This window comes from Juglans regia, chromosome 3, assembly GCF_001411555.2.
Source record: "Juglans regia cultivar Chandler chromosome 3, Walnut 2.0, whole genome shotgun sequence".
Classification (NCBI taxonomy): Eukaryota; Viridiplantae; Streptophyta; class Magnoliopsida; order Fagales; family Juglandaceae; genus Juglans; species Juglans regia.
Window position 1 is genome coordinate 7850914 of NC_049903.1, and position 14453 is coordinate 7865366.

The following is a 14453-nucleotide window of genomic DNA, read 5'->3' on the forward strand; positions in this document are numbered from 1 at the left end:
AAATTTAAAAAAATTACAATTATTAACGTTTAAACGGAGATGACCTAACATTTGACATACGCTTGGATAATGAGTTATTCTTAATATTTTCAAAACTTCATTCCCAAACATTATTAAATATAAAATATTTTTTAATTTCAAACTCGTGATCATTACATAATTATTATCCAAGCACATTCAAATAATTTTTTAATTTTTTAATATTTTTATATAATTTTTTCTCTCTCATTTTTTAAAATTCAATTAAACAATATCTTAACTTAAATCACTTCATTACTATTAACAAACTATGAATCTAATATTCACGTCATTATATACTCTAATTTAGTAAGCATGACCTTAATTGAGCAACCTACCATCAATACCTTGTAATTCATGGAGTCTACTTTTCTTCCGGTTAATCATCTAGAGTTTGGCTGCTAATTCAGAGCCATGCTTTTGGTTTGAGTTTTGTTATAGAAAAATGATAGAGCCACCGCTGGTGGCTCCCGCTGGGAGTCACCGTTGGCTCTATCATTTGTTTTTTTATGTGTTTTTTTTATAATTATTTTTATATAGATGTTTTTAACAATTTCAAATATTAAAAAATAAATAAAAAAATTATAATATTATTAAAAAATACTTCCTTAATTATGAAATAAAAAAATTATTTTTTTATTTTACTTCGTGATTAAGAAAATATTTTTTAATATTTTTTTTACTTCATGATTAAGGAATTGTTTTTTAATAATATTATAAATTTATATTATTTTTTTAAAATATTTAAAATTGTTAAAAACATCTATATAAAAATAATTGTAAAAAAAATACATAAAAAAACACATGTTAGAGCCAGCGGTGACTTCCAGCGGGAGGTGGCTCTCGCATCACTCTTTGTTATATATAAGTAAGTTTGTATATCAATCTATATATTAATATTGTTATTTTTATATTTTAAATTTAAATTAACACTCCCTTCATATTGTAGGTGCCGTGTACGTATGTATTTGCCAAGGAATTTCTGGTTAACATTGTTCAAAAATGGCTCCATCACTGTGGACCAATTTCACAGCTAGCGGAAAAGATGGGCAAGTATTAAAGCTAGAGTACGATGTTCGTCTTCAAAACATGTGGGTGATGTGATAACATACCATGAAATATTGGTGATTTGATCAGAAAAAACAAAACATAGCGTTATATCTTGTTTTAGTTCTAGTAACTCCGCATACTGGATCGATCTGTTTCTGCAAGAATAGGAAATTAATTTGACCAAGTCCATATAAATGTGACGCTAATAGCTAGAAATGATCAAGTGGCACTTCGGTTAAGCATCACTTGCATACGGAAACATCTGATATTCCGATCGAACAATTAATATTTGCTGGCTGTTTAATTGGAGTCATGAATAAATTATTATATATTTGGTCTCCTTTTTACTATTTCGAGTAGAAGCAAATTAATGCTGATTTGTATATTCGCGGTATGCATGCATGAAGGTGGGGTAGTTGGAATAGTTTTATCATCATATATAAAGTTTCTTAATTTCTACATTGACGAGGAAAAGTAAAGCAAGCCAAATAATAAGAAGAATAAGAAAAGTCAGCCAAAATAATAATCATATCTACATACTAACCATAATTAATTAAGCATGGACCTCATATATAAGTGGCTTTTAAGGGTTAGGGATGTTTGGAAATAGTTCTCACCACATCCTATCTTATTTTATTTTATCTTATTTTTTATCCAAACAGTACTAAAAAAATAAACACTTTTAAAATAATTATAACAACTTTTTTAAATTAATCATTACAACTTTTAAACAAAAAATAATTTAATTTTTTAAGATTTTAAAATAAAATAATATTAAAAAATAATATTTTAACAATTTTTTAATTTTTTAATATTATTTATTTTTTAAAATTTTAAAAAATATTTTAAATTATTTTATTATTATTCACAAATCATATTACTACCGTTTACAAAATTCTCGTTCAATCTTTTTCCAGCATCCCCTAGTTTGTGTATACTTTTCTAACGCGGTTGCAGGGTGGAGAGGACAATAGCCCATCCATGGGCCACTCATTTATTTTAGGCTGACTGCGATGGCCCCACAGAAGATATAAAACAAGATCTCTGAACTTCCTTGAACTTTTCAAGTGGGAGGAAAATAATTCGTTTTCTGGATATTTATTGAATGGTTAGTTGAGTTCATAATATATAGGACCCAATTTCAATATTGTATGAAAGAATACTTCAAAGTTCCCCCTTCATCAGGAACAAATATCCCTTTCAAACTCATTAAAAAATTCTTATAGTGGTAGTCGGCCTTTGCAAATGGTGGGCAGTCGACCCTTTACACATCAACTGTTATATTCTATTTAAGAAAAAAAAGGACACACAAGAAATGCAGAAAAGATGAAAATGTTAGCTCGTTCTTCAAGTTTCCGAATAAGTTTTGCAGAAAAGTGAAAAAACTGGAATGTGCTCTTCTTACTTCACATTGTGCTTTGATTGTTAAAAGAAAGTGGAAAAAAATGAAAAAAACACTGAGTTCATCGTCTTCTTCTACGTTTAGTCTTCGGCGTCATCGTTTGAATTGGCTTGAAGTATTTTCACATGTCTAAAAATAGATTTCGGTTTCTCACAATTGTTTTTGCATGATAAAGACAACGCACCAGCACATATGTCATCAATCCAAGAGATCCAAACCCTGTAACCATGCATTTAGAAGTTAGTGATCAGGAAAAAAGTAAAAATGCCCAAACAAATGTATATTTTACAGAATAAAAAGGTTTAAAACACAAACCATGGGCTAAGAAATCACTCCGGACATCACCATCATAGCTCCCACCATAGTCCTTCCGATTCACAACAAGGTAAGAACATAAATGATTTTTTCTTTTTGAGTCTCAATTAAAAAAGACAACTCGAGAGGAGAGAATGGGAGACCCACCTGGCAGTGGAGAAGACTGGGCGGCGATGGGGCCAAGCTGGAATTAGAGGCCAAGTAAGGATGATGTAGAGGAGAATGAGCGTTGGTTTGGGGAGGATCTGCAGGTAGAGAGCAGAGATCTCGAAATGGATCTGGAGCACCAAGCCATTGTTTTCGTCTATGAGTTGAGTGAATCCCCCAGCAGCAAGGGTTTAAAGGGATGGGATTCGAGGGAGAGAAAAAAAGATATGGAGGGAAATCGTTTTCGAGGAAGAGAAATGTCGAGAAGGAAGCATCGTCTTCAATGAAATTGTGTGTTGTTATTTTGTTGAAACGGTGTGTTGTTATTTTGTTGAAACGGTGTGTTTTTATTTACACCACGTAGGACCCATTTGCACTGTGTTTGCAAGAGGCGACTACAGCCAAAGTTTTTCTTAAAACAATGTGATACTGATGGAACTAGGATCTTATTACAATAAATAATGATAAATTACGATCCACTTACAACATTCTTATTCGATTAGCTATAGTCCAACTTCAGTTAAAATTTAGCTAATATACCTTTTAAAACCCCACATTAGATTAGACATTGATATATAAATTTGATTATGAGTTATAGTAGCTCAAAAATATGTTTTATATTATTTCTCACTCATCTTAAATTCGTGAGAAACAAAACTTTATGTTTTACCTCCCGCGCGAAGCATGTTCCCATTCTCTGTCACTCCATAAGCTTCTCTCCATTCTCTCTCTTACTCTCGAAATCCCCCACCCCGCATGAACTTTATCTCTTTCTCACTCTCGAAATCCCTATCCTCGTTCTCCCTCACTCCTGAAGCTACCCCTCCCCCTCACCAGCAAAAGCTTCACCCCATTCTCTCTCTCACTCCCAAATCCTCACCCTTCCATCACCCCTAAAGCCCCTCCCAAAACCCTCACCCCCACTCGACTGAAACCCCTCCCGAAAACTCTCAACCCCGTGAAGCCCCTAGCGAACCATTCCCCTCTCCCTCTACCACTGAGCCCCGTGAAGTCTCTCCTCCTTGACAACAACTCTCTCTCTCAACAACAACTTGCTTGTTAACCATTCATTGTACTTTTTCTCTTCTACTAGTTGTCCCATTATTTCTTTCATCTTTTGCTCCTATTCATTGCATATTAGCATGGTTATTATTAGGCCTGCACACCGTTCAACCTGCACAGGATTTGGACCCGACTCGACCCGACCCGTGTCCAACCTAACAAGAAAAGAATCGACCCGAATTTAGTCGGGTCAACCCGTCTGCCAGTTTAGAACTTAAAAGTCGAAACTGTCCATTCCTTCTCATCTTCCATTTCTTGAAGATTACAAATACGAGAAATAAGAAAATTTTTCTTCTGCACTGCAAAAACCCGTATGCCAGTTTACAGCCCAACAAGAATGGTCGAGTGAATTTATGGCTTTGCATCTTCCTCGTCATTCTCCAGAATTGCTTCGCCTCCTCCCCTTCCAAACTTGCTGCCGATCAGTTCTTCCACTCTTTCCATTTTCGTATCGACGACATTCTCCTCAATGGGGATGAGTTGGGTCTCATGATGTTTATCTTCGGGCTACCAAAATGTTTTAAGTTGAGCTTTGTTGATAAATTTCTGGTTGCTTGGTGGACGAGGGCTTGTGATGAATTTCTGGTTGTTTGGTGGACGAGGGCTACGTTATTGGGTCGTGGGTAAGTGAAGTGAAGTGAATTTCTGATTGCTTGTGATGAATTTCTGGTTGATTGGTGGACTGGGTACTCCTCTATTTTCCTTATTTTCTCTGTTTGAGCTTATGCTTGTTGCTTGTTGGAGTTGACGAGGAAGACAAATGAAGTCGACAATGATGAAGAACGGAGTTGACGGTGATGACAGAGAGAAATTGGGAGAGATGGTAGCTAGGGTTTGAAATTTGGGAAATTTTAGTCGGATCGAAACCGACAGTTAGCGGGTTTGACCCGCAAGTTTGTTCAACCCGCTTTTATCGGGTCGGGTCGATTGATAGGGACGGTGCGGTTTGACGGCTATTCTGCAGAGCCCTAGTTATTATTGTGATTTGTAAAATTTATAGCTTATTTTATTAGTTATTGGCATGGTTATTTTTGTGATATGTGATTTGATGGAGATGGGCATGCTAATTTAGTTATTTGCATGCTTATTTCGTTTACTCCAGTAGCAAAGGCCTCGGAAGTTTCTTATTTTCTCACGGGTGTTACAGTATAATACTATTAGAAATAGGGTAGCAGAATGAACATTCTCCAAAAACATACAAAGCACACTTAGTTATGAGCTTTATTTTCTTCTCTTTTTATTTTTTTAATTTTTTAATCTAGGAAAGTTTTTTTTTTTTCTCAGGAGTATTGTAGTGTTCGTTCGTTTCATAAATTCATCTTAACTCATCATTATAATTTTTTTAAATTTCAATACAAAATATAATAAATAATTCAACTTTTTTAAATTTTAAAATAATAATAATATTAAAAAATAATATTCTAATAATATTTTATCATTTCAACTCAACTCAATTTAACATTCAAACACAGCCTTAGGCCTACAACCCGAGCTGAAGAAACCGGATTTGTACCCAACCCGACCCGAGCATTCATAATGAGGTGAAAACCTGATCTAAACCAATCCATCAAAACAAAATCGGGTCAAACCCGTATGACCCGACCTGGTAAAAAAAAAAATTTGAAAATGCTAGACTCTTTCTTCTTCATCGGGTCCAACCAATGCTGCTCCTCTCACGAGAACTATTTTCGCCTCCCGGAGCTTCGGAAGCTATGGAGTTCCAAAGAGTTTCCGAGTTGGAAAAAGAATCTGTTTTGAAACCGGCCTTGCAGGCTTTAGAGATTTTGTTCCGGTTCATCTCGACGTTCTTGTCGGATTTGAGGCTGTATACGAAGCGGCGAGAGTGGAGGCGGAGGCCCAAGTCGCTTGCAACATCTCAGATAGAGATCATTGCCAATCTCTGCGAGGATGAGGAACAAATTGCCAGTCTCTGCAAGGATGCAAGGATGACGAACAAGACGGTGCGACACGTGGAACAACTCCTATCGTCGATCTCAGGTCTTTGAATGGCATCTTGGCTGGCGATGGGAGCTACGCTGAGGTGTGGAAGATTCTAGGCGAGACAACGATGGTGAGCTGCACCAGCAAGGCCAGCTTGCCACGTGGCATAAATCAGAGCGCATCACGCAGAAGATCCTCCTCCAGATTATGGTTCTATTCACACGTCCGTATTTTTCTCTTTCGCTTTCCTAGCAAAGCATAAAGTTTAGCAAAACAACGAAAAAGAACGAGAAAGAAGGCGTCATTCTCTCGGGGCTACGGTTTCGCCCGATAAGTTGTTGAGTTGGGAGATGTCTAACCCGTAGTTAATTTCAACCCGACTTTATTTGGGTGGGCGAATCAGTTCTTACGGACGAACGGGTTACAAATTTTATTTTGCACAGGCTTAGTGATACTATGATGCTTCATTTTTATTGAGATCGAAAAAGAGTGATCGGATTATATTTGATCCTGGGATTCATTTGAAGTCATTAAATATGTAGAATTTTAAGAGAGGCTAGTGATGTTGTCCTAAAGAAAGTTTGGGATTTTTTTTCATTTACTGAAAGAAAGTTCGGGATGTTATTTACAGTGTTAGAGTCACTTTGCCAAGCAGGGTGAGTTATGTGTTTTTATGTGTTTTAGGCCTTAGGAATGAAAAGTCCCTAACCTCAAGGCAAATATGAAATCTGTCAACAAAGGCAATTATAATCACATAGTTGCAAGATAAATCATTGTCATTGCCCCATGGATCGCCACCCCTTTTCTGCCCCACCACTTTGCCGTTTTATGGTTGTTTTTTTTTGTGGTTATATGATTTGTTTTATGGTTGTTGTTGTATAAAGTTTGAGTGGAGTTTGTGACTTTGTACAATGTTATTTCGTTGAAGAAGGATGGACTCACAAATTTATGAAAATCCCTTTTACACCACACTCTTGCAAAGTGGTGGACAAGGTATTAACTACCCCTTATGGCTAGTGTCTTTCGTGATAATATTGAGGTCGGGGTCGAAGTGACACAACCCGAAAGAGAAGTAAGCGCACCAACTAAGAAATTCCAACGGGTGTGTCCTTCATAATAGAGGAAGACAACCTTCTTATATTATGGTAGCTTCACATTAGCATAGACACTATCATGAGGACTGACCAAATGTCCATACAAATGTGGATAAGAATTCATAATTACTTCAATACCTTTAAAAAACCTAATTGGCCTGAACATTTTGTAGTCTTGTTGACTAATTGATGGTCAACCATCCAAAAATGCACAAACAAATTTTGTGGTTGCTTGGCCCAAGTTAAATCAATACATCTCAACAGTACCAATGAACAAGACAAGGTACGATTCTAATTATTATAAATGATAAAGCAGTGGTTCTAACCAATACAACACTTAAAGGGGGTGAATAGGTATAGTTCGATTTTTCTGGTCTAATAAAATATATTGACAAATAAGCAATCAAAAGATGAAACAAATCATACAAATAATCAACACAGAGATTTGGTCACGAAGTGGAAACTCATTTGAAGAACGTCTTTAAATTCTAAAATCAATTTTGGTGTAAGGCACCACCTAAAATTCACTATAGAAAAAGTTTGTTACAACCAATATAGAGACACTCACAAAACCTTTATAGTTCCTAAACTTGGCTTGCAACATCACGAGTGACCCACTCAATCTCTACACACATGTAGTGTCGGAACTCCGACCTTTCTATAGCTTCCCACGAGAACCTCTCGATCTCTGCATCAATAGCAACTCCAGTCTCTTTCGGCCAATCAACACGTTCACTTCAAGGGACTTTGAATAAGATTTGATCTTAAGTGTGGTGTGGGGGAGATGTGTTTGTCCAAGAAAGATTCACAAGGTGAGGAAAGGTTTCTCTCTATGGCTCTTGAAGCACTTAGGTTTTTTGCTCTGTTTCTCCACACCAAAGAACAGAAATGAGTTGTTCTATATATAGTCCTAACAAATCACGGTACTCAAAACCCTGAATTTTAAGTTGTCTTGAACATTAGCTCGAGCGAGGTGTCGAGCGCACGTTGTCTTGAACATTGGCTCAAGTGAGGTGTCGAGTGCAAGTCGAGCGAACCTCTCTGGAAGAGTTCTGCTCGAGCTCTGAGTTTAGCGTACATCGAGCGAACCTCTCTAGAAGAGTTCTGCTCGAACGCCACGTCGAGCGAACCTCTCTAGATGGGTTCCGCTCGAACATACATCAAGCGAACCTCTCTGGAAGGTTCCGCTCGAGCGCCAGTCGAGCGCCAGTCGAGCGCCAGTTAAGCCGTGTTGAGCACACTTCAATCTTTTTCATGTTATGCCGCTTCAACACTTGTTACAACTCAATTTTACATAGGTTTTCACAATAATATGACAATCAACTAAATTTTTTCTCAACAATAAACTTTTATTGAACTACGTATTTATGTTTTTATGATTGTTGTTTAGATTGAAAAAGCAAAGATAATGTACCGATCGACACAAAAAGCTGTCTTTAATTTGGACCATTGTTGGAACCTATTGAGGCACCAACCAAAATGGCATGTACATATGGATAATTGGTCAACAAAGAGAAAGGGAGGTTGCTCTACCATTCCAACTGCTAATGTCGGGGATGGCAATATTTGTAAGAGCATATTTGTCAATGTGGAGAGATCACTAGACAAAAAAGTTGAAAAAGGAAACACAAAAAATCTTCACCTACTGATTTTGATGATGTGTTAAGTCACATAGAAAGTAATAAGAAGATAATGATGATTGAGCGATGGGAAGCAATTAGCAGGTTGAAAGGGACATATTTGAATTGATACACCTTACGAAAATGAGGATGGAGATGAAAATCATGAGTTTGGATTATGATAACATGAATGCGAGGCAGTGAGAATATTTTAGGTCTCTTCAAATGAAAATCTTTGAGAACATAAGAATAGATCACCATCTCAATGTTAATATATTTGGTCTTTGTTTTTGTAAGTTGTAGTGGCAGGGATAACTTGCTGTTTTGATCCATATATTTTGTTTTGCTGTTTTGATAAACTTTTGATGGCTGGACAGATTATGTAGTAGCGAGAAAAACATTTTCCCTTTCGATGGATAGATTATGTAATGGCTTGACAAATGTATGAACTCTTGATGGCTGGACAAGAGTCGTTTGGATTCAGAGATGAGTTGAGATGGTTTGTAAATAGTAGAATAAAAGTTGAATTGTATATTATATTTTGTGTGGAAATTTGAAAAAGTTGTTTTGAGATTTGAAAAAGTTGAATTGTTTATTATATTTTGTGTAAAATTTTGAAAAAATTATAATGATGAGATAAGATGAGTTGATGTGAGTTTTGAATTCAAATGACCCCTTAATGATTTGTTGTTGAGAAATTATAAAAATGAGGTGACTGAACAGATTATGAAAATGATTTGGTGTTGAGAAATTATGCAAGTTAATGTTTTGTATTTGAATATGAAGTTAATTTAGGTTGGATGAAGTTTATGTATTTTGATATATAATATATATATATATTGTTGGAAATTATGAAAATGAAAATAAATTTTTTTTAAAAAATAATTATATAATGCGTTAAAAAAGTAGATACAAAATTTTAAAACAATATTATTATTTTATCATGATAGAGAATAAGATAGCTAATCCATTGTGAAGTTTAACTTTTGACCGATTCACTACCAAAACCAGAACTTCAAGTTTCGGTCTGATTTTTTTAATTTTATGGATTATCTATATCAGTAATAATATGATGTTTATATATACTAAACTAATAGTCTATTTGTATTACAGTATAAGTATATTATTTTATAATAATTAACACATACTAGTATAATATTAAATTTAGCTATATTCTATACAAGTTCTAGACTTTTTTATACAAATATATATGATTAAATGTGTGAAAATGTATTTACAAAAAAATATATATTATAATTTATTATGTCAAAAATGTATTTATCCTTGTTATATATATAGATATATATCAAAAGTAAATTTATATTAATAACTTAATATTAATTTTTACGTCTAATATTAAAATTTTATGTTATAAGATTAAACTTTATATGTTATATCAAATGCTATATTAAAAAATATAAAATTAATTTTATGTTATATCACATTTTATATTAATTTTATGTTATAAGATTAATATACTTGAATAATAAAATTAGAATTTTATGTTATATTAATTTCCAATTTAGCATATAATATATATAATATAATATAAAAAGTTATAAATATATATACTGATTTGGTTCAGTTTAAACTGATTTTCAAAATACAAAAATCGATACCACACAGATTTTTTACTGGTTTTGATTCTTAAGAACTAGTATAGCACCAGACTGCTTACAAAGGTTCATTCCGGTCCGATCTGATTCAACCTATTTTTAAATTTTTTTACACCCTTATTGCTACATACAACCTACCTTCTTCCTTTTTTTTCTTGAGAAATGCTAAATAACAAATGGTTTGACCAGTGATTTTTTTTTTAATTTAAGAAAGTAATTATTAGTGAATTTATGTATTTTTTAAAAAGTATTTAAATATTTTTTAAAATTTTGTGAAAGAAAAAAAATAAAAACAAATTACTTTTATCGGTCAAACAATTGGTACCTGTGATGTACTGGTAGCATGACTTTTTTATTTTTTAATTATTTATTGACATTTATATTTCGAATAAATAAGTATATTCTTATTTTATTTTTTGAAGAGTCCACCTAATCTGCTATGTAGAGATCAAATCACAAAGAAGTAATCTACACAATTTCTTATTATTCAAACAATCTCTACATATTATATATTTTTTAATTTTATTTTTTTTTCTTTTATCAAATATTTAATATATGAATGATGAATAGAAAAATTAAACTAATTTAAAAAGAATAAACTCAAAAAAAATTTAAAATATTTAAAAATTTTAAAAAATTTAAAAATTTTAAAAAATGTTATGTGTGGAGGTTGGGGAGTTTGCGTCTTCTCCAACTATAAAGAAAAAGGTAAAATTCAGTAAAAATTATATGTTTTGTTTTTTGTTTTTGCCATTCAAAATATAACTCTACATTATTATTCATCTATTAATCAAAATATAATAAAATATTTATTTTTTAATAATAATCTTTAATTTTTTTTTTCATATTTTATAATTATACTAGAACATGTTAATTTTGCAATTATACTAACCATGCTAAATTTCATAGCATGACCCTGCGGGCCTGCATTAGTTCAGTTTTCTCAATTATAATAATATTTCTTGCAGTTGGAAGGAGTTTTTGGGAATAAAATAATTCCTTTTGGTCTGTGAGCAGTGTCCGCCAAACTTAACTTTTCGAGAAACTGTGGCTCCACTGTCCATAGAGAAAATGTAGTTTCCACAAGAAATAAGTCGTCCGTGTTTATATCTACTTTTGTTCCCTACTTAATTACACACACCTAGTACTTCAAATCTTGCACAATTTCAAAGTGGAAGAGACTCCATTCATCAGAATGCTTCCCTTCAATATGCTCCCGTCGTGTTACTTCTCCTGCTTGGCTTCCTCACTGACCGCTCATGCAGCCAACCCATTTCCCCTCTACCATGTCTGTGAAAACACTACTTTCAGCCCCAGTAGCAACTACCTATCCAGTCTCAACTCCCTCCTCTCTTCTCTATCCTCCTACCTGCCTACAACAACCAATTATACAGTGTCGACTCCTCTATGTTGGCGTGAGTTGTAATATACGGGTAAATGGGAGGAATTATAGGAAGAGGGGTGGAAAGAAATTCTTTCCATCACACGAGAGCATGATTATAGGAACATGATTTGTATAGCCTAAAATAGAAGATTTATTCTAGTCGTATATATTTGTAACAATCGTTTGTAATTGATTATGAATGAAAGAATAAATATTTTGACATGGTATTAGAGAATAATTTTGGACCTTCTTGTTCCCGAAAATCCTAATACTTGCCTTCCCTTACGTCGCCAACCATGTCGTCGGATTCTGATACAGAGCACAAGTCCATGTTTATCGAATTCACTTCAAAAATTACTGAAGCTCTTAGTAGAGTCCAAACACCGACCATGTCCAACGAACCCCCTACTACTTCGATTGGCATTAAGTTGGACGGCACCAACTATGCCCTCTGGTCTCAAGTTGTCGAAATGTACATCTCGGACAAAGACAAGTTGGGATATATCAATGGTGATTTTCCACAACCATCGTCGACAGATCCCTCCTTTCGCAAATGGCATACAGATAACGCCATTGTCAAAGGTTGGCTAATTAACTCAATGGATTCCTCATTGATAGGGAATTTCATTCGGTTTCCTACTGTCAAAATGGTGTGGGACTCCATTGCTACCACTTATTTTGATGGTAGTGACACGTCTCAGGTCTATGACCTTTGACGTCGTGTGATGCAGGTTAAACAAGCTGGAGGCTCCTTGGAGCAATACTACAATGATCTTCAGAGCTTATGGCGTGAGATTGATTTTCGGCATCCTAATCCGATGGAGTGTACAGTTGATATTCACCTATATAATACTATCCTTCAAGAAGACCGAGAGTACGTTTTCTTGGATGGCCTTGACGACTGACTGGACAATATTTGGGGTGACGTGCTGCAACTTCGTCCATTCCCTACTATAGAGCAAGCATATGCTCACGTCTGCAGCGAAGAAATTCGCCAGTCTGTTATGATCACTGGCAGCGCAGATGGTGTTCCTAGTGCTGCTCTCGCCACCAAAGAACTTCGACTTGGGCCTGCCAATGGGAAGTAGAAATCTCGTGTGTCGTTTGACGGCTTGAAATGCACTAATTGTGGAAATTAGAGGCATACACGTGAAACTTACTTTAAGCTACACGTGTATCCTGATTGGTGGAATGATCTCCAAGCTAAGAAACATCGTGACATAGCTAGCAACGAAGAGGGTGTTGGTACTGCAGCGGTGGCTCATGCAGAACCTCACTTGTCTTTTACACCAGCAGTTGCCCACGGTTCAGACATTCCTTCTTCTCCTGACTCAAGTAATCTTGGCTGTGTTTGTTTTAGTTCACCTGGTAATGCTGAACGTGGTGGATGGATGCTGAACTCTGGCGCCACTAACCACATGACGTTTGATGCTAAGGATTTTACACAGACTTCCTTACCAAGACATACCAATATTGCCAATGCAAATGGCATTATTTCCCCTGTTACTGGCGCAGGCACCGTAACCTTAACCCCTACTCTGCAGCTGCCTAATACGTTACTTGTTCCATCGCTATCTCATAAGCTTCTCTCTGTAAGCTAAGTGACTTCTGATCTTAATTGTATTGTGCTTATGTACCCTACTTTTTGTCTTCTCCAGGACATTTTCACCAAGGAGATCATTGGGCGTGGTACTAAGAGAGAGGGGGCTCTATTATATGGAAGACTTTAGTGTGGGCAGAGCTCATCACATGTAGCATTTTGTTGGTGTCAAAGAGAAAGAGATTTGGCTTTGGCATCGTTGTTTAGGACACTCGTCCTTCACCTACATGAAACACTTGTTTCCGGATTTGTTTTCTAAATTGAAGCATTTTGTTTTTCAATGTGAAACTTGCATTTTAGCAAAAAGTCATAGAGTTTCTTATCCTTTGCATCTGAATAAAAAAGATACCCATTTCTCCTTGATATATTCTGATGTGTGGGGTCCTTCCCCAATTACTACTGTGTCTGGGTTCAGATGGTTTGTGTTGTTTGTTCATGATTATACCCGCATGACTTGGCTTTATTTGCTAAAACATAAAGATGAAGTTTTCGGTGTGTTTAAGTCATTTCATGTTATGATAAACACACAATTTTCTGCTAAGGTTCAAGTGTTTCGATCGGACAACGGTGGTGAATAAGTTAATCACCAATTTTAAACATCATGGCATTCTTCATGAAACTTCATGTCCCTAAACCCCTCAGCAAAACGGTATTGCTGAGCGAAAAAATCGACACGTTCTTGAGACTGCAAGAGCTCTCTTAATAGGTGCCCATGCTCCATCTCAGTATTAGGTGAATGCCGTTACTACTTTCGTGCATCTTCTGAACCAAATGCCCTCTAAAGTGTTGGGGTTCCAAACAACATTACATGCTCTTGTGGCACATACTACCTTGCCCACAGTCTTGATGCTTCCACCCCGTGTGTTTGGGTGTGTTGCTTACGTCCATTTCTATAAAAACCAACAGACAAAGCTAGACCCGTGTGCTCGTCTGTGCTTATTTTTGGGGTATGCATTTCACAAAAAAGGCTATAGATGCTATGGCTCCACCTCTCATCGCAGCTATATCTCCATGGATGTCACCTTCATGGAAACCGAAACCTCATTCCCACCCACTTCTCCTCTTCAGGGGGAGACTGGCAAGGAAGAGCAAAAATGGGTGGACCTAGACTGGTCGGGCTTGTCTGAAGCACATATGGAGCCGATGCAATCAGTAGGTGTTTCTCAAGCTCCTGAACATCAAGCTGTCAATCACGAAGCTGCAAT